Below are 21,071 nucleotides of genomic sequence, written 5' to 3'. Positions count from 1 at the left end.
AAGCTGATCGCAGAGTATGTCTGGAGGCGTAATCTGTGCAGTATGAACATGGCTGTAAGAAAATGTCAGTAAGAACCCAACAGTTAGAGATGACGTGTTGCAAGTTAGAAAGAGCTTCTACAGATGCATGCAATAAATCTACAGGTTTGCAGAATCAAGTTGCAGAGTTGAAAATGCAGTTAGCAAAGAAAAATTGTGAATTGGAGTCCCAGATAAGTCAGCTTAAGGAAAAGCTGGAAATGGAGAAATCTGCTTGCAGCCAGACAGAGAAGCAAGCAGAGATCTTGAAGGACACACTGGATTTCAGGGCAGAGCAGGAAACACTTTATGAGAAAGTGATGGCCCAACTCCAGATGAGCGTGGATGAGAAAGCTGAAGAATATGAAGCTCAGATCCAGTCGTTTAAACAGAATCATGCTCTAGTTATGGAGAACTGCCTATATGGTTAGAGCAAGCTGAACAGGTGAAAGGAACCTTGGAAGGAGCTAAACGAAAGTGAGTGTGTTGAGCTGACCCATGAGGTGAAGGTCCTACTGCAAGACATGCGTGAATGTGAATGCAAGAGAAACACAGTAGAGATGCAGCTTCAACAGCTACAAGTAAAAGTCACTGAAGGTGACAGAGTACAGGCAGAGCTGCCTGAGAAGATTAACAGACTGCAGGTGGAGCTGGAAGCTCAGAGGGAAGATTCTCAGAAGCTGGTGCAAGAAGAGTTGTGCCAGAGCCTTGGCCTTAGTGCATGCCTGAAGAGAATAGAAGATGAGAGAAATGTGTTCCTCAAGCAGTTAGAGGAAGATGCAGAAACAAAGAGAAACCTGTCAAAGCAGATTTCAACACTCCAGGCTTAGCTGTCAGATAAGGACAAGAAAATGGAGAAGAACACTGCATGCTTGGATTCTGTTGAAGAGCAAAAGAGAGAAATTCAAAGAGAATTAGAAGCTACAACTCAGCAGAATGAAGAAAAAGTGGCTGATTATGATAAACTTGGGAAGTTTAAAAAATGTCATCAGCAGGAATTAAAAGATATTACTGTGGAACTTGGTCACCAACATCAGATGGTGTCCAACTGGGAGCAGAAACAGAAGATGTGTGAACAGGAGCTTACTGAAGAGAAAATCAAGTCTGAGAGATATGCCATTGAATGTGAGCATGCTGAAGAAAGGGCTCATGATAAACAGACCAAAGTGCTAACCCTGACATGCACCCTGAAAGTGGTGCCAGAGGAAAAGGCAGTGTTTTAAAAGTTTGCAAAGAAGTTAAGCGCAAAGATGAAACTCTGGGAATCAAATAGTCATGTTGATGGTGGAAGGTTCAGAGACTAGAGAGGTCTAAGACTATGTTCAGATAGCAAGTAAAAGGAAAAAAGATCTTGTTGAAGAATTATGAAAATGAGATACAAGCAGTGAAATATGCCAAACTGTGCTTAGAAGGTGACCTGGGTATTACAGGTGAACAGATTGTAAAAGCTGTGAAGGTGTTTAGCGAAGAAATCGCCTCTCTAAACAAGAGTAAAGCGATTGAGAAATTGATAGCTGAGCAACCCACTGAAGTACAAAAGACCAAAGAGAAGGCAGAAGATCAGGCAGGTGAAGAAAGTCCTGTAAAAGAAGTTGCAGAGAGTAGCAAAACTGAGTTGGTAGAGGGAGACTCCACACAAGGACCTGAAGAGATGCCAGTTAAACAGAAAAGGCCAGTTAAAGAACAGACTGAAAAAAAAAAGGTTACGAAGGCAGCTAGGAAAGTCTTAGTAGAAAAGAGAGACAGCTGAGCCTGGAGTTTTGACCCCGGAGAAGTAAAAGTTGTGATGCAGCCTACGGCCTTTATGGGGGGGAAGGGGGTATGTAGGAGTGCAATATACGGGATGGTCTGCAGAGGGCTACAGATAGGCATCCTGGAACCTAAAAGAAGGTTAACACCCGTGGGTGTGGAAGAAGCTAAGGAAAAAAGTGTCAGTTCCTACCATACTCAGGGAGAATTTATAGCTTAGTTGAGTTGAAAGGTCTGCTATCCTCAAATCCAGGGTGGACCAGTAGAAACCCCGAGTCAGACAGGGATGACTAACCTTGACTCATACCCTGTAGTGAAGGCCTTGAGTCGGACAGGGACAACAACCCTTGACTCTCATGTCAAGTGGGGTGCGGAATATGAACTTTGTGCTGTAAGCTGTAGACATACATTTGCTGTTGTGATGTGGAAAAAAACCTGTCAGGCACCAAAAGAAATCCAAGTGTCTGGAGTGTTTTCGACACATGTGGTGCCATTTCCTGATAGAGAGTTAGGCGATTCAAGATTCGGGTGACCTTGGCTTGCCATATATGGGGGAGGATATGGGCAACTGGAATGCCGCACAAATCTTCAGAGTGCAAGCGGCATGTAAAGTGGATGTCTGCTATTAGCATTGCTGCTGGATGCAGGTAAATGGTTAGGAGACCGAAGTGGCAGTTGCCATGGAGTGACAAAAGGTTGGAGACAGCATTTATATGGCCAGGAGGCCGGAAATTGTGGTTGCCTTTGGGGCAAAGAAGGTTTAGGCAGAGGACGTCTGCGAGGCAAGTTGGTGGACTTGTTTCATATTGGACTGCGCAGTCAAGATGGCGGTGGTCATGGGAATGTATAGAAATGTTCCCTAAATGAAGGCAGGGTGTGAACAGGCTGTTATAGGGAGTTTAGCTAATGCCCATGGGGTTGTTGGCAAAAATATGCCTCCAGAGAAAGAGAGGAGAAATAGTGAAAGAAATGCATGTAGTACTACAAGTGCGGGAATCCTAGAGAATGTGAACTTTGTGTTCTATACTGTGCACATACATTTGCTGTGGTCACGTGGAATAAAACTAGCAGGTGCCAGATGCAAAAGAAATCTAAGTGTCTGGAGTGTTTTCGACACGTGAGGTGCCCATCTCCTGACAGAGAGGTCAGCGACCTAAGATGATTTAGTGAATCCTAGCAGGGGGTTGGACCAGATGACCCTGGGGGTCCATTCTAACCCTACCATTCTATGAAGACCCCGGCTTGCCAATATATATATATATATATATATATATATATATATATATATATATATATATATATATATATATATATATATATATATATATATATATATATATATAAACTCTTAGAGGAGTAACCTCTGCAACCTATAGAGGAAAGTGAGTGATTGAAGAATGCAAGTGCTAGGCAGCGATATATGTATAACCAACCACTTAATGTGCTCAATAAAAGACTTGAATGGTACAACAAGCAGTTAGATTGTGTTTGTCTGAAATTGTGACATAGACAACAGTCCGACCACAACTATGTATGTATATATATATATATATATATATATATATATATATATATATATATATATATATATATAGCTCCATTTGGTGTGCGAACCTCTGTGTGTATATGTAGATAGCTAGCTAGATTAGGAACCCCCTATGCTGTTTTTGAACAGGGGTCCTCTGTTGTCTGTGTCCACACTACAGCCAGCCCTGTATTGAGAACTGCTCATGTGTGGTGGAGGATAAGACGATACAGAGAAGGATGATGCAGAGTATGGATTAAAAACAAGAATGCTAAAAAGTGGTGGGTAAGGGGCTGGGGGTCTACAGGAGGGAATTACCGTAATTGAATGGCTTTCTATCTGACAATCATCAAGAATGTTGTCGTCCTGGCCTTTAGCTGAGAAGTAGTACCCCCAAAAGTAAGTCCTTACTCTAAATATCGTCTAAACCGCAAACTGTAACAAATAGGAACAATAAAAAAGATTAGTATAAAAATAAATCTAAATGTAAAGTATTTCATGCAAAAAGTTAGTATTTTGGATCTGAAGTTATTTTACTACTTCCAAGGTATAAAGAATCATTATAGGCAAATCCCAGCACTAGTTTATGATTTTCTCTATATTTTACTCGTGTTTTTATTCTTTTTTTCGGCGTTTTGGGTCATTACATTTTTCTAATCGTCTCTTTCTGCCTTTCCTGTCAGTTGCGTCGCACTCCGGGAGCTGCAAATTTAATGATATTCTTGATTATTTTTCTTTTCCTCACCTCTTGGGGTAGAAATAAACTTGGTGCCGTTCTTGGAATGTAATGAAAGCTCATCCTGTTCCTTTCCAAACATCTGTGGTTAAGACCCGTTATATGTTTACAGCCTGGAGGGAGATTGCACTAATTGGACTTAGTTCTGGTGTCACTTTCAGCATTTGAGGTTCTTCTATCTACCTTGCTATCATATTGAATGAACTGAGATTCTGATTGAACCTTAGATCAGTTATACAAGAACTGAATTCCCAGGGTCCAGTCAAAGTGAAAAACTAAGTCAGCGTAACAGACTGAAATGTTAAGTAGAATTGAATGGAAATCTCTGTACAAAGACTTCAAGCAGGGAATAAGTGAAAACATCAAGGGATGAGTCAGTGAAAGGTCAATCAATTATAAGGGGGAATGATATAGTTATCTGACAAGCAAAGCCCATGATGAACAATTCACACCACTCAGGCCTGAGGCACCAAATAGCACATTATCGATGTCTCATCTGCACCACCAAAAATTATAAATTATAACAAACTACAATTCCACCCCAAAGGGTCATATGCACCGTACTCTAGGAGCTATTATATAGTTAGAACAATATTGTATTATGGGATGGAAACTACAGGTAACTACAGTATTATGAGATATTATGAAATTAAATGATATGTTAATTGTAATATCAGGTCTGACCACTTGGTGCGCTGTGTCAAGGTGTAGGTGGTATGTGATACGTTCGTCCTGGACTGCCAACAGGAACAGGGTACGGAGGGCAGTCGGAATGGGCGCCAAAGCTAGAAATACGGGTGGCTAGACACAGGAAGGGTAATGCATTCAAACAGGATGCGCTGGCTGGAACGCCAACAGGACAGTGAACTGCATAGTGGAAACTGGACTCATGGACAGGCATTATATAGGGACTGACAAACGACCAACAAACTCACCTTACATTCCTGTACACATAACAGATTGTATTGCTATGAAAGTACGAGGAATTAGTTTGTGAATTGGCCAAGTAACATCTGAATTCACTGAAAACCATTTTTGTGAGAATACAAAAACATTCTTATTTTATGGGCCCAAGGGAATATGAGTCAAGGTACAGTAGGAACGACATAGGACCCATATAGCAGGAAATAATGAGATCATGGTTCAAGACAAAAGACTAACTGGAGACCCAGACGTGCCCCATTCCATCTGAATGGTGATAATACGTACACTGCTCACAGTAATTAAGGGAACATTTAAATCACACAATGGATCTTGATGAACAAAGCCATGTACCAAGTGTGAACTCGCTCTCGATGGGGAAGAGAATGGGATGCCAATGGTGGACCTGACAACTCTACTCTTCTCTGGAGAATGCCAGTCGAGTTGTGAGCATGCTTACTACTGCAGGACATCGGGCCCTCATGTCACCCTCATGGAGCCTGTTTCTGACAGGTTAATCAAAACAAGCAGACCAGTAGGCCGTTGGAAGTCATTTTGTTGGCTTCTAGCAGTGCTCCTCCTGCTTCAATTCTCACAAAAGAGGATATACCAGTCACAATGCTGGGTTGATGCCTTTGTATGCTTCTATCCAGCTCTCCTCATGTAGCGGCCCATCTCCTGCTATCTGCTCCTGAGACCATGCTAGGAGACACACAGCAAACTTTCTTGCAACAGCAAGTTTGATTGTGCCATCCTGGAGGATCAGGACTACCTCTGCAACTTCATTGGGTTGCCAGTATAAGGGGGAGGCACTACCTACACTCCCCCTTACAGGATTAAGCAGCTTGCTATAAGAGAAGCCTTCTCTTTGCCAGCTAAAACCACAGCTGGGGAGACAAAAGTAGAAGAGGTTCATGGCACCATGTTGTTGAAGCATGAGGAGGCTTCAAAAGTGGGTCCCACCCCTTCTGATGACACGGGACCCGCAACTGATTCCATACTATGCGGCGCTCCCCCTCACCTCCTCTGAAGGTTTCCCACTGTCAGCGCTGCTTCCAGTCACCAGTGGCTTGTGGTGGCCTCACCTGACCAGCGATGCCGCACCTGACCAGGCCGCAGGGAACTGGAATTACGTGAGTGCTGACAGCAGAAAGCCTTTGGAGGAGGTGAGGGGGAGTGCCACATAGTATGAAATCTGCTGCGGGTCCCGTCTCATCAGAAGGGACCAGACCCACTTTTGAAGGCTCCTCATGCTTCAACAATATGGCGCCGTGTACCTCTGCTGCTTTTGTCTCCCAGGCCGTGGCTTTGGCCGGCAAAGAGAAGGCTTCTCATACAGCGTTATAGTGCTGACAGCATCTTGGTATGCTGCCATGTGCAGAGTGACCTTAGTAGTAATAGTGTCTCCTTTATTGGACCCAGTAGTAATAATGACCACCACAGTGACCTCAGTATTAATAGTGTCCCCTATATTGGCCTCAGTAGTAATACTATTACTACTGGGGCTGTTATATGAAACACTATTACTGATAGTGTCCTCTATATCAGCCCCAGTAATAATAGTGACCCTCACAGTAACCTCAGTAGTAATAGTGCCCCCCTGAGACTGATATACTTGCCTCCTCCTTATCTTCCAAGCATCGTGCTTCTCTGCTTAGTGCAGCTGAGGGTGGTGTGTGCATCCGGACCCCTACTTCCTTCTCCTCTTCAAGGAGGAGAGTCAGGATCCCGGAGTGCACACACTGCCGTCAGTCTGTGCACCCACAGCAGCGCCACTGAGCTGGTAATCACATTCATGGTGAACAGACGTCCCGAAAGCAGGATAAAAGTGGGACAGAGACATCCCGAAAGTGAGACAAAAGGCTGTCAATTTAGGGATCCTGGGAACAGTGGGACACAGGATCCCAAAGCGGGGTTGTCCCGCCTAAATTGGGATGTCTGGTCATCGTAGTGTATACGGAATCGAGTAATGTAATGCAGGAGAGAAACCGCTAGTTGATGATGACAATGATGTAATGAGCTCTGGACTTTAGTATCATCTACGTGTTTTACGCGTTACGTATGTAGAAACACTGCTTGTATGGGGCTATCGAGGTCAGGCCTATGGTCAATATGATGATGTATGTAGTGGTTATGCGCAGTAATGACAAGTGATAAAAGATTCTAATAGTTATGTGAAGAAGTGATGAAAGTGCCATGTAACCTGCTGCTGCCAGGAGGAAATAATGAGATACGGAGGTGTAAATACAAGCGAGATACACCTGTGACAGAGAAGCTTAATTACTGTTGCTTTAAGAGAGTTTTAGGTCGCATGTCATTACATAACATTACATTACACGAACCTTCCTGTGGAATGCAATGCTGCTGATTATACAACTGTTCAGTAAAGTTATTTCTATAGAAAAAGAATGTGCCGCCTCTGCCTCCGCTTATCATTGCCGCACTATCCTGAACTTGTGCCGCACCACCACCCTCCCACAACACCGGGAGAGCCTCAAACTGCTAGTAGTGACAAGGACACTAGAATTAGTCAGCAGAGTTAAGGAGAAGGCAATAGTTTGTGGCCAGCACCCGTAAAACTATTTCCCTTTTGGGGGTTGTCTTGCTGTTCCTGTTCGCTGCACCTGTTGCCACTTCATTTGCACCAAAGCAGGTGAAAGTGATGCCAATCACTTATGCTTCCAAACCGGGCAGAATGATATCACTGCAGTGACTTGGAGTTATACTGGGATGCTTAACGGGGTTATCCAGGAAGCAGCCACCGGGACACACTGGGGTCGGAGCAAAAGGACTGCTCTGACCCCTATGTAGTGGCTGGCGCTCGTAATTGCAGGCGCAGCTTTCATTTAAATCAATTGATTGCAATGAGAGCTGTGCTTACAATTACGAGCACCGGCCACCACACAGAGCTCGGAGCAGTGCTTTCGCTGCCTGGATAACCCCTATAAGCATTCCCTTCTTTTCATTGAGTTGTGTATAACCGTTTATGGAGATAGAGCGGCTCCTTTTAGTTCTTTTTATTGGTCCGATGCCATGGCAATAAAAAATTCCCAGAAATTAAGCATCTAATGGACGAAGTGAATCACTAGATGCCCCAACCGCTATGTGCGAGGCATCAGAAGACCCATCCATGTTAGGAAGACCTTGAACGTGACTGGCAAGAATTACGGCCTATATTTAGTAGAATTTTTTTTATTGCCCCTGACATCCTATTTACCCCCGGACTCTGTTGAATCGACCATGAATGGATTTACTCTTTAAACCTAAAATAAGCTGCAAGATTTGCAAACCTGGAGACATATGAGTTCCTGCTCCTGGCTGCAGTAACTGAATGGTCCTTGGATATTTTCATATTTTATTTTCGTGAACTTGTCCAAAGTCAACCCATGACAGGAAATGATAACATTCTCCGCTTCAGATTACACGGAAGGTAAATCCAGAGTGTGAGTGGTTTGTGCTTGCTAGAAATAAAATATCATATTGTAAGATTTATGGGCTTGCTATGGCCGCCGAGGTCTGGTGGATCTTTAATGGAAGGTTTAGAATGGGCTGATTCCAAAGAATCCCTGGGACTCCGGCTAATTCTATTCACAGCTCTGGGCATAAACCACATCCAGCTGAGGGGGGCTTAAGAAAACGCTAAACATGGATCAATCCAGGATTGTGGACAAAATGTGTTTTATGATGTATCAATAACATTTGCTAACGAGCTGAGAGTCTGACATTGATGGTCAGTGTCAGAGGCGTCACTTGAAGCTTCTGGGCCCCAATGCAAAATCTGTAACAGGGCCCCCAACTGTAATGCTTTATTCATACTACTAGACTTACTATATGGAGAAGAGAGGACTGATGGGCCCCCTAAGGCTCCTGGGCCCGGGAGCAACTGCATCCACTGCATCCCCTATAGTTACGCCACTGGTCGGTTTCCACTTTGAGGCTCAGTAGACAACAGGATCATCACACAAAAGCTTTGTCGATGTAGAGCTTAAAGGCACAGCATGGAGCTCCATGGGCCCAAGTGCAAATTCTATACCCTAATTTTCCATTTTTTATAACGGGGTCCTCTGATATGGCAGAAAGCCCATTAGACTTCTGCAAGCTCTAGAGTCTAGTTGGATAGTTCCATCTCTTCTGTGCTCCCCCTTCAACCATTATCCAACCTGTCTTTAATTCTGCACCTGGTGGGTGGGGGTAATAGTGGTAGTTGGCCCTCCAGTAATAGGGGCCCAGAGGTGATCTATAATCCCCTGTAAGTCCCTCACTGCTTCCAACTGCTGTAAATCTGCCACTTAGCATTAATGCTCCCAATGCTGCAGCCACCTGAATGAAATATTTTGGGCCTCGGGAAAAAAAGTTTTTTTTCACCCTTCAGTATTACAATATTTTGTCATTTCTGCATTCCACAAGGACGTGGAAAACGTCGCCTCTCCCTCTATTTATTAGCATGTAAATCACTTTGGTATTTCTCCAGATTTGGTTTGGAAAGCAGATGTAAATCATCCGTTTCTATGACAATCACTCAACTGTGGAAAATATTCAGGATTTAACATTTCTCAAAAATGAGTCAAGATTTACAAAATAAATAGTAATGACACAAAAACATCTCGTTTACTCCCATTTTTACTTTCTCTGTTTATTTTATTTTTTAGTTATTTTCTTTATCATTACAATTTTGGTGTTCTAGAGAATAAAGTACCGTACTTTATTTTACCAAGGTTTCTGCTTTTTTAATTTAATTGTAAAGATTTTTTACAATTTTATTTTGTTGTCCTTTCTTTTTGAATGACACATTTTTTGCTCTAGTGAGGACGTTCCGTATTGTCCGTCCTTCAAATGAGAAACAGGACAACGGAAACATCTTCCACATCTTTTTAGTGTTTTACGCAGAAGAGCTGGAACATTCTAGTCTAATCGATTTCCTGTTATCTTAGAGGCTCATGAACATCCTAAGTGAAGGTGAAGATGACGTAATGATGTTAATGACATTGATGATATAGTTCTGGGACCATTATAGAAAATCAATAGCAGAATAAGACAGAAAGCTTCTAAAGTCTCCAATCCTCCAAAGCAATTTTATAAGAGATAATGTGAACTGCTGGGAGCCGTTCCATGTTAACCAGTCATACGATGTCTCGGTCTTGTCAGGATGGGCACCGTCTCCAGACGTCTTCGATATTGGTGTTGACAAATTCCGTCTTGTTAAATTCTATCTTTAGATGAAAAGCTAAACTCTCGTGTGGGAAGGAATTATTATGCAGCAACTCAATGTCATTTTAGGAGGGGAAAAGAGAAGGAGGAATATTACTATTCATAGATCTAGGCAATTGTTGGAAAAAAGGAAAACTTCCCATTGTTGGGCGCCGCTCTACAGCCTCTTATGTGACACAATTTGAACGTAACTCATTGGGAAATTGTATGAAGAACTGGACTGGTATGTAATAGTGCTATAGGGACACCATTGTTACTCATAACTAGAGATGAGCGAGCACCCAAATGCTCGGGTCCACATTATTCGAGTCGAGCCTTTCGTAAAATTCGAGAGCTCTACTCGAGTAATGAACCCCATTGACTGCAATGGGAGACTCGAGCATTTTTGTATGTGGGACGCCGGGTGCCGAGTTTTTATTATTTTTTTTCCTAGGTTCGTCTCTCTCTCTCTCTCTCTCTCTCTCTCTCTCTCTCTCCCCCTGCCTGCCAGCTGAAAAATTGGACAATGACGCATGCTGCGTCGCGGCAGGGAGGGGCCAAAACAGGCACGTCACAGCGGGAAGGGGCCAAAAACTGGGGGGGGGGGGCGAACACGGCTTGATGCTCGTTCGAGTAACGAGCACCATCGAGTACGCTAATACTCGAACGAGCATCAAGCTGGGCAGAGTGTGTTCGCTCAACTCTATTAGGAATGCTTTAAAGAACCAATGCCACCTCCCATTTCCCCTAATTTCCCAATTCTCATTTAAAGAAACATTTTAACTCAAACTCTATTTCCAAACCATGTGGTGCTAGCAATTTTAAAAAATAAATCCAGCGAGGGGGAGCGGGAAGGAGAGTGAGAGAGATCCCTCTCTCTCCCTCCCGATCCACTCCGCAATCCCCTGCTCACCCCCGGGACCCCCCCCCCCCCCCGAATCTTCAGGCATGAGCCAGCAGGTACTCGAAAAAGGCGATGCTCCCTCGAGTATACCGCCTTACCGAGTATGCTCGTTCATCTCTAGTGCTAGTACTATATAAGCATTACTTTGGCCATTTGGTTTTGCAGCCTCCTCAACCCCCTCTTTACCATGTTGACTTGGCCACAATAAGCTATTATTTATGTTCTTTTTTTGTCAAGTTCTGTAGCAGTACTTTCTGGATACTCTGTAATGATCTTAGTTTATAGGACCGAGTGCCTTTAAATAAGTTAACGTGCTTATGTTCATTGTACACTTACCTGGCTCCTCGGTCCCACGCTGTCACCCCAGGAAGTCGGTACTCGGTCTATGAGTGCGACTGTTTTTCTCAGTCAGTGCGCACGCACTCTTATAGGGATCAGTGAGCTCTATGCACTGACTGAAGAAAAGAATCATGCTCATAGACTCAGTGGCGACTTCCTATTGTGATAGCGGAGAAACAGGGTGACGGGTAAGTATAAAAAGTTAACCCCTCGACTCCTCAGGAACTGTCCTATAAGCACCATAACTTAGTTTATAGGATGTGACAGGTTCCCTTTAAGCACTGTTGGATGGTATTATTTGAGAACTCTATGGCAGCATTACATGAACGCTATATGATGATGCTATTTGAGGACTGAAGGGCAATATTATTTGGGCTCTGTATGGGGATGCTATGCTGTCATTATGCAGTGTTACTTGGGCTCTGTATAGTGGTATTATATGGGCTCTGTATAGTGGTATTATATGGGTACTGTATAGTGGTATTATATGGGTACTGTATAGTGGTATTTCTGTGCTCCTCATGGTGGTATTATGTAGACTATGTCTTTATTAGACATTGTGTAGGTATGATTTGAATTATGTATGAAGGTATTATATGAGTACTGTATAGTGGTATTATATGGATACTGTATAGTGTTATTATATGGGTACTGTATAGTGGTATTATATGGATACTGTATAGTGGTATTATATGGGTACTGTATAGTGGTATTATATGGGTACTGTATAGTGGTATTATATGGGTACTGTATAGTGGTATTATATGGGTACTGTATAGTGGTATTTCTGTTTTCTGCATGGTAGTATCATTTGACACTGTGGGGAGATTTAGTAAGATCGGCATTTTACACGCTAGTCTTTCTATGATGCCTGCAGGTACAATATGCACCTACTGTAAGAAGAGATACACGCTCCTTAATACATTAGGCTCATCTCAGACTCATACCAACTATCAAACAGCGATTTTTGCAGTCACGATTTTTTTGTGCAGGCTAGGCTTTGGCCAAAATTTCAGCCTTATTTATGTCCCATTTCAAATGATGACACCCCCTCCTCCCCCTCACCCACTCATATTCCTATATTTTTTTGATTCTGTCTAATGATATTATTTGGACTCTGCATAACAATATAATCTGGGATCTTCATGGTGTTATTATTTCGGCTTTGCATGGCACAGAGGATATGACCTTCAAATGTTTGTTGCCTCCGCAGACTTCATATTGTCACTGCAAAAAAACATCTCATTCAGATGCAATTCATGATTTTGCCTCAGTACCTCGAACCAGAGTCTCGGCGGTGCTGTCCTTGCCTCCATCAGTCACATCTCATAGATGCCACATAACTTCAGGGTCATAAACTACAGACAGACTTTGCACTTAGATTTAGGAGAACAATTTACAGAGCTACAAAAATTAATCTCAGGTTCCTGTAGAGCCTTTGAAAGACAACAAAACCCTCCGAAATACACATGAAAAGGAAGCAACGGGGAGTATCAGGTGTGATACAGTGTAGCAATTGTGTTAATTATAGTCCTGATCATTTTCACTGCCTGAATAGACACAGGAACGCCCCGCCGCTCGTACACAATGAGCAGACTTACTCTGTCACTAAACTTTGATTTCTACAGTTTTTACAGAACTTCTCCAAAAGATTGACATGTGTTATAAGAAACCTACCGGGTACAAGAGAAAACACAGATGAAAGTCAAGGTAGAGACAAGTCCTACTGATAAGAGTGGAGAAACGGTCCCCTACGAAGAATCCGGTACCAGTCACCAGATGCCACCCCGTATGGCCATTACTTAAAATGGGATATAAGTGATACAGAAAGAGAATATCTACGGGTCTGCCTTGTTCTCACTGACACTAGGAACAGGGAGTTGCTACCACAGACATCTATATTGGAGGCTCTGAAGAATTGTCTCTGACCACCCAGCCACCCACTCATGGTCGGACTTAGCTACATGCAATCCATGCTGTTGCACAGAGTACCAACCACCAGGGGAATGTAGGCCAGGGGCAATCGCTCCCATTAGGTTCACCCAGCCAGATGATTTTTTTTCCTCCATGCTACAGCGTCTTGTGAAGATACATGAATCATTCTCCTCCTGGATCTGTCCCCTCCCCTTTGATGTTCCAAGGTACCGCTGTCAATCCATCAGCGCTCCAGCAACATGATTGTTTAGTTCTGCTACTGTATTTATTTTGTTACAAGCTTGGTTCTGGTATTGTATCAACTGATGTTGGTTTGTGCTGCATTTATGCTTTGAGCTTGATTCTGGTACAGCATTTATTCCCTTAGGTGTTCTGGTATGGATATGCTGATGTCTTGCTGCACAAGCAGACTATTATATAGCTGTTGTTTTTTATAAGGGGGGGGTCAACAACAATTCTGCATACGTTGCCATCTAACCTTAGGCCAGCACTGCACAAACACATATAGAAATATACACAGACTGGGTTATATCTATTACTGTTTGTGTACTAGTTTTCTGGCATACCAAAGCTTCAATTTTAGCGCATGTACCAAAATTGCGACTTTTTGGACACTTACTCCAGGCCATCGCACTTTTTTCAAAAAGAGGACATAGCTTAGCTTCAGGGGGCACAGCTACGCCCAGCTTGTCAGATTTACTGCAATGTACACCATGTATTAGGGCGCCCACCCACTGGCGTTTTTTTACCTGCGTTTTGCGTTTTGCGTTTTTCCTGCACAGGCATAGAGATAAAGTGTGCTCATGTCCACTGGCGTTTTTAAAATCGCCCCGCCCCGCAAAATCGCATCGCAGCTGTCCTTACACTCTGGCTCCTTTTTTTAATCTAACTTCTCCCATGGTTTTCAATGCTCCCGGAAAAAACGCAACGCAACGCAATTCGCGCGCGTCGCATGGCGTTTTTGCAGACAACATTAGTGAAGACTGTGGAAGGGCGGGCATTCTTCACAGGTGCTGTAGGGTGTGTTGGTATAGAAACGCTATGCAACGTTTTAGGATGAGACATTCTCCGCGTTTTGCGTAAAAAAAACGCAGCGAAAAACGCAAACGCGTAGATGCGAAATCGCTGCGTTTTTCACGCACTAACAACGCAAACGCCAGTGGGTGGGCGCCCTTATAGTAGAAACCTACGCCAGCTCGGAGCTGGCATATATGTCAGTCTGGGGCACTGAAGTGCTGCCAAATGCCACAACTGTATTAGGAGGCTTGCACCTCCATGAGCCAAATGGAAACCAACGTGAGGTCTGAGCTGGAGTAAGTTTCTGCTATAATGTACAGAAGTCTTGGCGTCCATTATGGTAATTGTGAAAGCCCATGTGCAGCCAAGCATTTGGCCTCATTTTTAGAAAAGCGCTGAGGCCGGCTGAAAAGACAGTACAAAGTTCCAATCTTGGCATGTGCGTAATACATGTATATGAAACATGGAAACTATTGCAGCAAGAGTCATATAGTTAGGTATAGGATATTGAGTATTGTAATGAAAGGCAGCAGGAACACATAAAGTATCAGATAAATGTTGCAGCAGCAAATTTGGGGGGTCTGAAAACTTACAGTGCCCAGACGTTTCCAAATGAAATATGCCTTGTATACTTTTATAGCGCCAAGTAATAAGAGTGCTGCAAATTAAAAGAAATAAAATGAATTATATGATAGCAGTTGGCACAGGTGAACCGTATTCTGTGCCTTATGCTTGAGTTTTGCATAGACTGTAGGTCTGCTCCATTTTAAGCATGGCTCACCTAGGGTCAAAGTCAGAAAATGTGGCTTCTCTACTTATGGTATACATGGTATATATGCACCATTTTGTAACAGATATCATACATGGCCGCCATGGTGTTCGATCATCACGCCCCATGCGACATCTGTACAGAACAATTCCAATGGCTGAAATAGAAAAATGCACCAAACAATCTAAATGAACCGGAAATAACTGCCGAGCCGCGCTGAGCCGATGATATTTAACGCTCCCACAAGTAATAATGTGCGTTATTCCATCAATTAGGTAAATTGAATGTGAGATTTAATGAGCACAAATTAAAGTTCATTATGTCCTCTGGCTGCTGTCATTTATACAAAGCAAACAAAATCAGAACACATTACAGACGGTGAAAAAAACTGAAGTGATGGCGATGAAGATGATGTCAGAGGTAGAAATATCCGATTCAGTCAAACACAGCGGTTGTCAGCAGCAGCGGGTTGCAGCTGTAACAAACAACTGACACGATCCTGCAACAGCCGGGATTGGCGCTAACTCTGTTCAGGAAAGTTTAAAGGGGTTGTCCCACGCCGAAACGGGTTTTTTTTTTTTCAATAGGCCCCCCGTTCGGCGCGAGACAAACCCAATGTATGTGTTAAAAAAAAAACGTTTAGTACTTACCCGAATCCCCGCGCTCCGGTGACTTCTTCCTTACCTTAGCAAGATGGCCGCCGGGATCTTCACCCACGATGCACCGCGGGTCTTCTCCCATGGTGCACCGTGGGCTCTGTGCGTTCCATTGCCGATTCCAGCCTCCTGATTGGCTGGAATCGGCACACGTGACAGGGCGGAGCTACGAGGACCAGCTCTCTGGCACGAGCGGCTCCATTCACCAGGGAGAAGACCGGACTGCGCAAGCGCGTCTAATCGGGCGATTAGACGCTGAAATTAGACGGCACCATGGAGACGAGGACGCTAGCAACGGAGCAGGTAAGTGAATAACTTCTGTATGGCCAATATTTAATGCACGATGTATATTACAAAGTGCATTAATATGGCCATACAGAAGTGTATAACCCCACTTGCTTTCGCGGGACAACCCCTTTAACACTGTAGATGTCATGGTCAATGGCGACCACAGCATCTCTGCGGTTGGATAGAAGTCCCTTCCCTAATGGGATTTGTTCTTGGGGCTGATGACACACAACCACATCAACTAGGGTTCAGGGCTTAGTTCCGGCACTCTGAGCGTCTGTGTTACAGAAAGGCTTCTTCTGTAGATGCTCATTCGTCGAACAGAGAAGTAAGTGATCTCCTCCGCTCCATTACACTGGTAATACAGTAATATGCATATAAGCCATTAGTCAAACCATTAGTGTCATAATGCCACTCCAGATACTTGTCAGAGAAATGAAGACAGTGGGGGGAAATTTATCATCAGGGGAATTTTTTACACCCGGTCTCTAGTAACATTTTTCTGTTCTCCAGCTTGAAGATTCAAAAAATGTATCAAATGTCGCATGATGTTGATGAATTTGTTGGATCTTTAAATATGTGTAGCAATGTGGCATCCCTTTGTATACCAGCCACCTACTGGAGTGAGATTGCAACAAATTTTGCCACTTTTTAAAAACTTGCACTTCATAAACGTCTCTAAAAACCTCACTCTACTCAAACCCCGCCCCCTTTTCTAAACACTTTTAAAAAGTGGAGTGAGAGATGTGACATCTGTTCTATTACTCAATAGTACACTTTCTAAAGGGTTTAGCACTAAAAAAAAAGGGCTCAACTTATGTAATTCTGGCGTAACACCAGTAATAAATGTGCCCCTTTGAGTTGTTTTCCATCATCCCATGAAATGCTCTACCTACTCGTTAGGTTGCAATCGTCTTCTGCTAGGGTACTTTGACATGGGACGACTGTCGGGCTCGTAAGTACCTGACAGTGACTATGACTCGTGTGCTTTTACACAGGAGCAATAATTGCTCTTCGAATGGAGGCTCCGCGCTGGGGATTTCTTCCGGTCACCCATCTCCATTCAGAGTAAACAGGCAGTCATTCAGAGATGAAGAACTGCCTGTTTAAAAAGGTCAACAGTCACTTGGTTTTTAGGCAAGCTAAAACTCAAGTGATTGTGACAAGTGAGCGATTCTAACTCACTTGCCCTGTCCGGTCCCATGTTTACATTGGACAGCAGTTGTCCATAACTGCTCTTTTGATGGCCATTGGTCTGTGTAAAAGTAGCCTTATTTGGAGGGGGCGTGGCCTAGCGAGCAGAGAGAGCAGACGCACGGAGCCGCCGCTCCTGCAATCCGTGACAGTTGGAGGGTCTTTGTGGCCCACCTAACCCGCGGACACCCTGCTCAACATCAGCACCAGCTGCTCCGAGCGCTAGGCAACAAGAAGAGACCTTCCGGACCCCCACCGGAGAAAGTTAACCGCCGGGGCCTAGTTCCTGACCTGAAGCCGGGGCCTAAATTTTCACGTCCGGACCGGAAGCACCCCGCGCAACCGGACCGGAGCGGTCCCCAGCAGGCACCGAAGCAGAGGAGGCCACCCGGGGAGGTCCGACAACCCTGCACCGACGAGGGGGGACAGGAGCGGGCCGCCGGGGGGGGCGGAGTGGCGACACGGAGGAGAAGAGAAAGAGGGCGCAGGCTAGGAGAGGCAGACGTTTACTTACAGCAGCTGCAGAGAGCCCGCCCGGCCCCTGACACCCGGACCGGCTGAAGCTGACAAACAGCAAGTATTGTGTGTCTCCCCTCCGTGGACCCGCGGCCCCCCCTCCCCCTCGAGCACCCGCCGCCGCGATCCTCCCGCCATTTCCTGCTGCCACCGGGAGCCGACCTTCCACACCCAGGCCAGGGGAGAGCGAGCCCGCCCCCCCCCCCAGCCAGATAAGAAGAAGAGGAACAGGGCCAGTTAACCCCGTGCCGCCCGGTCACTAGCTGAGATCTGGAGGAAGGGGAAAGCAGCTACTGTTAACTAGAGCATCACCCTGCAAAGCCAGCAAAGGCTCCTCACAGGGAGCCCCTGTATATCCCTTCAGGGAAATCACCCCACCTGCCCTGGCAAAGCTCATTTAAAGAGACAGTACGCACATGACCCTATAATCTCTGAAGGCTGGCCCCACTTTAGGACAGCACAACAAACACTTTGCAAGCCGTGCCTCTATTGTTAGAAGAACCCGGGGACCAGAGCCCAATAGCCAGACACCGGGCACCACTCTCTTAAAGGGCCCTCAAGACCAGCGTACCCCTGAAGAAAAAAAAAAAAGACGGAGCAATAAGAGCACAAAGCTCCACGCTGGACCCTGAGGAGAAAGCGCCCCGAGAGTCGATTAAAGCACCCACGTCGCTTGCGCGAAGTAAACACGTCCGTTTCCAACGCGTATACCACCGGGGCCAGGGAGTTCAAGACTACCCACAGAGCGCTACCTCACCCCCACTGGGTCCTACCCACTAGAAGTCTGGACCTTGCACCATCAGCAGCAAACACAGCACCAGACGGCAAACAGTCTATACCTAAATAGGGGCGAAAGTTTCGCGAAAGCAATGACCACCTAGTTGGACCGCGCCGGGATAGCGGGCTCCATCGTATTACTCAAAACCATACTTGACAAGCCAATTTCTCAGCAGCATGGGGAAGAACAACAGAGACAGGAGTAGCGACACAACAGGAACTCCTCGGCCATCCAAAAGTCAAACTGACATGCAAAAATTTCTGAAAGAAAGAACTTCAAGATCACCTCACCCGACTAGCAAAAAAGCGTTAAGCCTTCCAGTACCATCACCCCCCAACACTGAGAGAGAAGAGGAGGCATGCTCAGAAGGTGAGGAAAACGAACAACTCTCATGTAGCTTCATGAGGGACCTTATCACGAGTGCAGTGAGACCCATCATGACTGAACTCTCAGACATTAAAGAGGACTTGAAATCAATGGGTAGGAGGGTGGAAGCACTGGAGACTTCTGCAGCAAACATAGTTACACATTCTACAGAATTGGCGCAGGTAGTAATAGATCAACATCACTACTTAAATCAGGCCCTTATTATGCAGGAAGACCTGGAAAACCGAAACAGGCGCAATAATATAAGAATAAAAGGGCTGCCTGAATCATGGGCTGCAGAAGCGCTCCCAAAGGTCGCCATGGAAATATTTGAGCAACTCCTGGGGCAAGAGAGAGCCTCGCGAATTTCGGTAGAGAGGATTCATAGGTCCCTGAGACCCCCGCCGTCTGGCATGGACCCGCCCAGAGACACAATCTGCAAGCTCCTGACCTTTCCGGACACACAAGCAATCTTGGAGGCGTCGAGAGGGGCAAAAGACCTGCTCTACGAGGGAGCTGCAATTCATCTTTATCAAGACTTAGCACCAAGTACTTTGGCCAAACGCCGTACACTCAGGCCTCTGCTCGAAGCATTGAGAGCAAGAGACATTAAATACTCGTGGTTGTTCCCATTTGGCCTGGGAATTAACCTCAGAGGACGCAGAGTTAATATCCGCACACCGGACGACCTCCAGAGAAGCTGGCAGATTCTGGAATTAGAACCTATTGAAATACCAAACTGGCTTCCTCTGCCGAGTCTCCCGTCTCTTCCCATGCTTGCCCCCCCGGGAACGGACCTCCCCACGGGGGGCTCCAAATCCCCGGGGGGCAAGAGAAAGAAAAGCAAAGACGGCACATCCCAAGAAGACACCTGATGAAGAGGACGTCTCTGTCCTTCCGGGAGAAAAGCCTTGAGGACCTCTGATCCGCAGAGGAACACCACCTTGATCTTCCTGAGTTCGAACATCTTATAGTTTGACACAAGTTGTCTCAAAAGTTGGAGACTCTTTATCGTGTTTTTCCTTTTTCTTCCTCTCTCCACCCCCTTTGCTGACCCTCTTTGATACGATGGAGCCGGCCCCACACTCGGGCAGGTCTCACTTAAGTTAACTACCCACAAACACTTACCCCATTCCATTGCTACGGGAGAGGTGCGGAGAGTCCCTTGAGATTCCTTTGCATCACTCCCGGGTCCCTGTTCGGAGACCCCTGTGAGTACACGGGGGCCTACATACTTCACGGAAAACACTTTGACACGCTTTCTTTTTCTCACCCATCTGATATCCTTTCCTACCCTCCTGCTCCCTATTCTACAGCCCAGACGCACCTGTACCTGGAAACCAGGGCTTGGCGGCTCCCTTACCCTCTCTGTTTTCTCACTCTTCCAACAGGCTAGATCTGCACGCAGGTGTCCAGTGGGAGTATGGCGTCGGTGCGCTTTGCGACTTTCAACGTCCGGGGTCTGAACTCGCCAGGTAAGAGGCACAACATAGCCCACCTACTAAAACAAATTAAACCTAAAATTCTCCTACTCCAGGAGACGCACTATAAAAAAGACAGACACTTTCCGCTCCCGGGGCTGGGCCTCCAGCAGCACTTCCATAATAACCACCCAAGCTCGGCCTCCAAAGGGGTAGCCACCCTCCTACACAAATCAATCCCCTTCAAATTAGACTCCAAATACACAGACGAGGAGGGAAGGGTCCTAGTCATCAAAGGCACAGTGGAAAATACCAAACTAACTATCGCGAACCTATACGCACCTAACAACGACCAAGTACCCTGGCTGATCAAACAGCTGGAGATTATTAAGCATTTTGCGGAAGGGCATATAATTCTAGGGGGGGACCTAAACGTCACCTTAAATCCACTTCTTGACTCCTCCACAGGGCGCTCCCAGATCTCCCAGTCAAAACTCAAAAAATTGCAGCGGTCCCTACAAGACCTGGGAGTCTTAGACGCCTGGAGATACCTCCATCCTGCGGTCAAGGATTACTCCCACTTCTCAACTATTTACTCTTCCTACCAGAGATTAGATTATCTGTTTGTCTCTACCAGCCTGGTGCCACACCTGAAAAAAGCACGCATGGGACTGGTCACGGTCTCGGACCACGCCCCGGTATACACAGATATCCACATTCAACAGGTGACCCAGGGGGAGTGGAGATGGAGG

The 21,071-nt window shown here is 45.3% G+C and overlaps 1 protein-coding gene and 1 pseudogene across 1 annotated transcript in view; both read left to right on the top strand.

Annotated features, from left to right (window-relative positions):
• Positions 1-21,071, top strand: part of ALS2CL (ALS2 C-terminal like) — a 703,387-nt gene that overhangs the window by 467,003 nt on the left and 215,313 nt on the right. The gene's annotated exons all lie outside the window — the stretch shown is intronic.
• On the top strand, positions 63-1,241 carry LOC136586565 (myosin-9 pseudogene; annotated as a pseudogene).

Source organism: Eleutherodactylus coqui, chromosome 12 (assembly GCF_035609145.1).
Source record: "Eleutherodactylus coqui strain aEleCoq1 chromosome 12, aEleCoq1.hap1, whole genome shotgun sequence".
NCBI classification, from domain to species: domain Eukaryota; kingdom Metazoa; phylum Chordata; class Amphibia; order Anura; family Eleutherodactylidae; genus Eleutherodactylus; species Eleutherodactylus coqui.
Note: the sequence above shows the minus strand (reverse complement) of the source record. Positions and strands in the feature narration are given on the sequence as shown.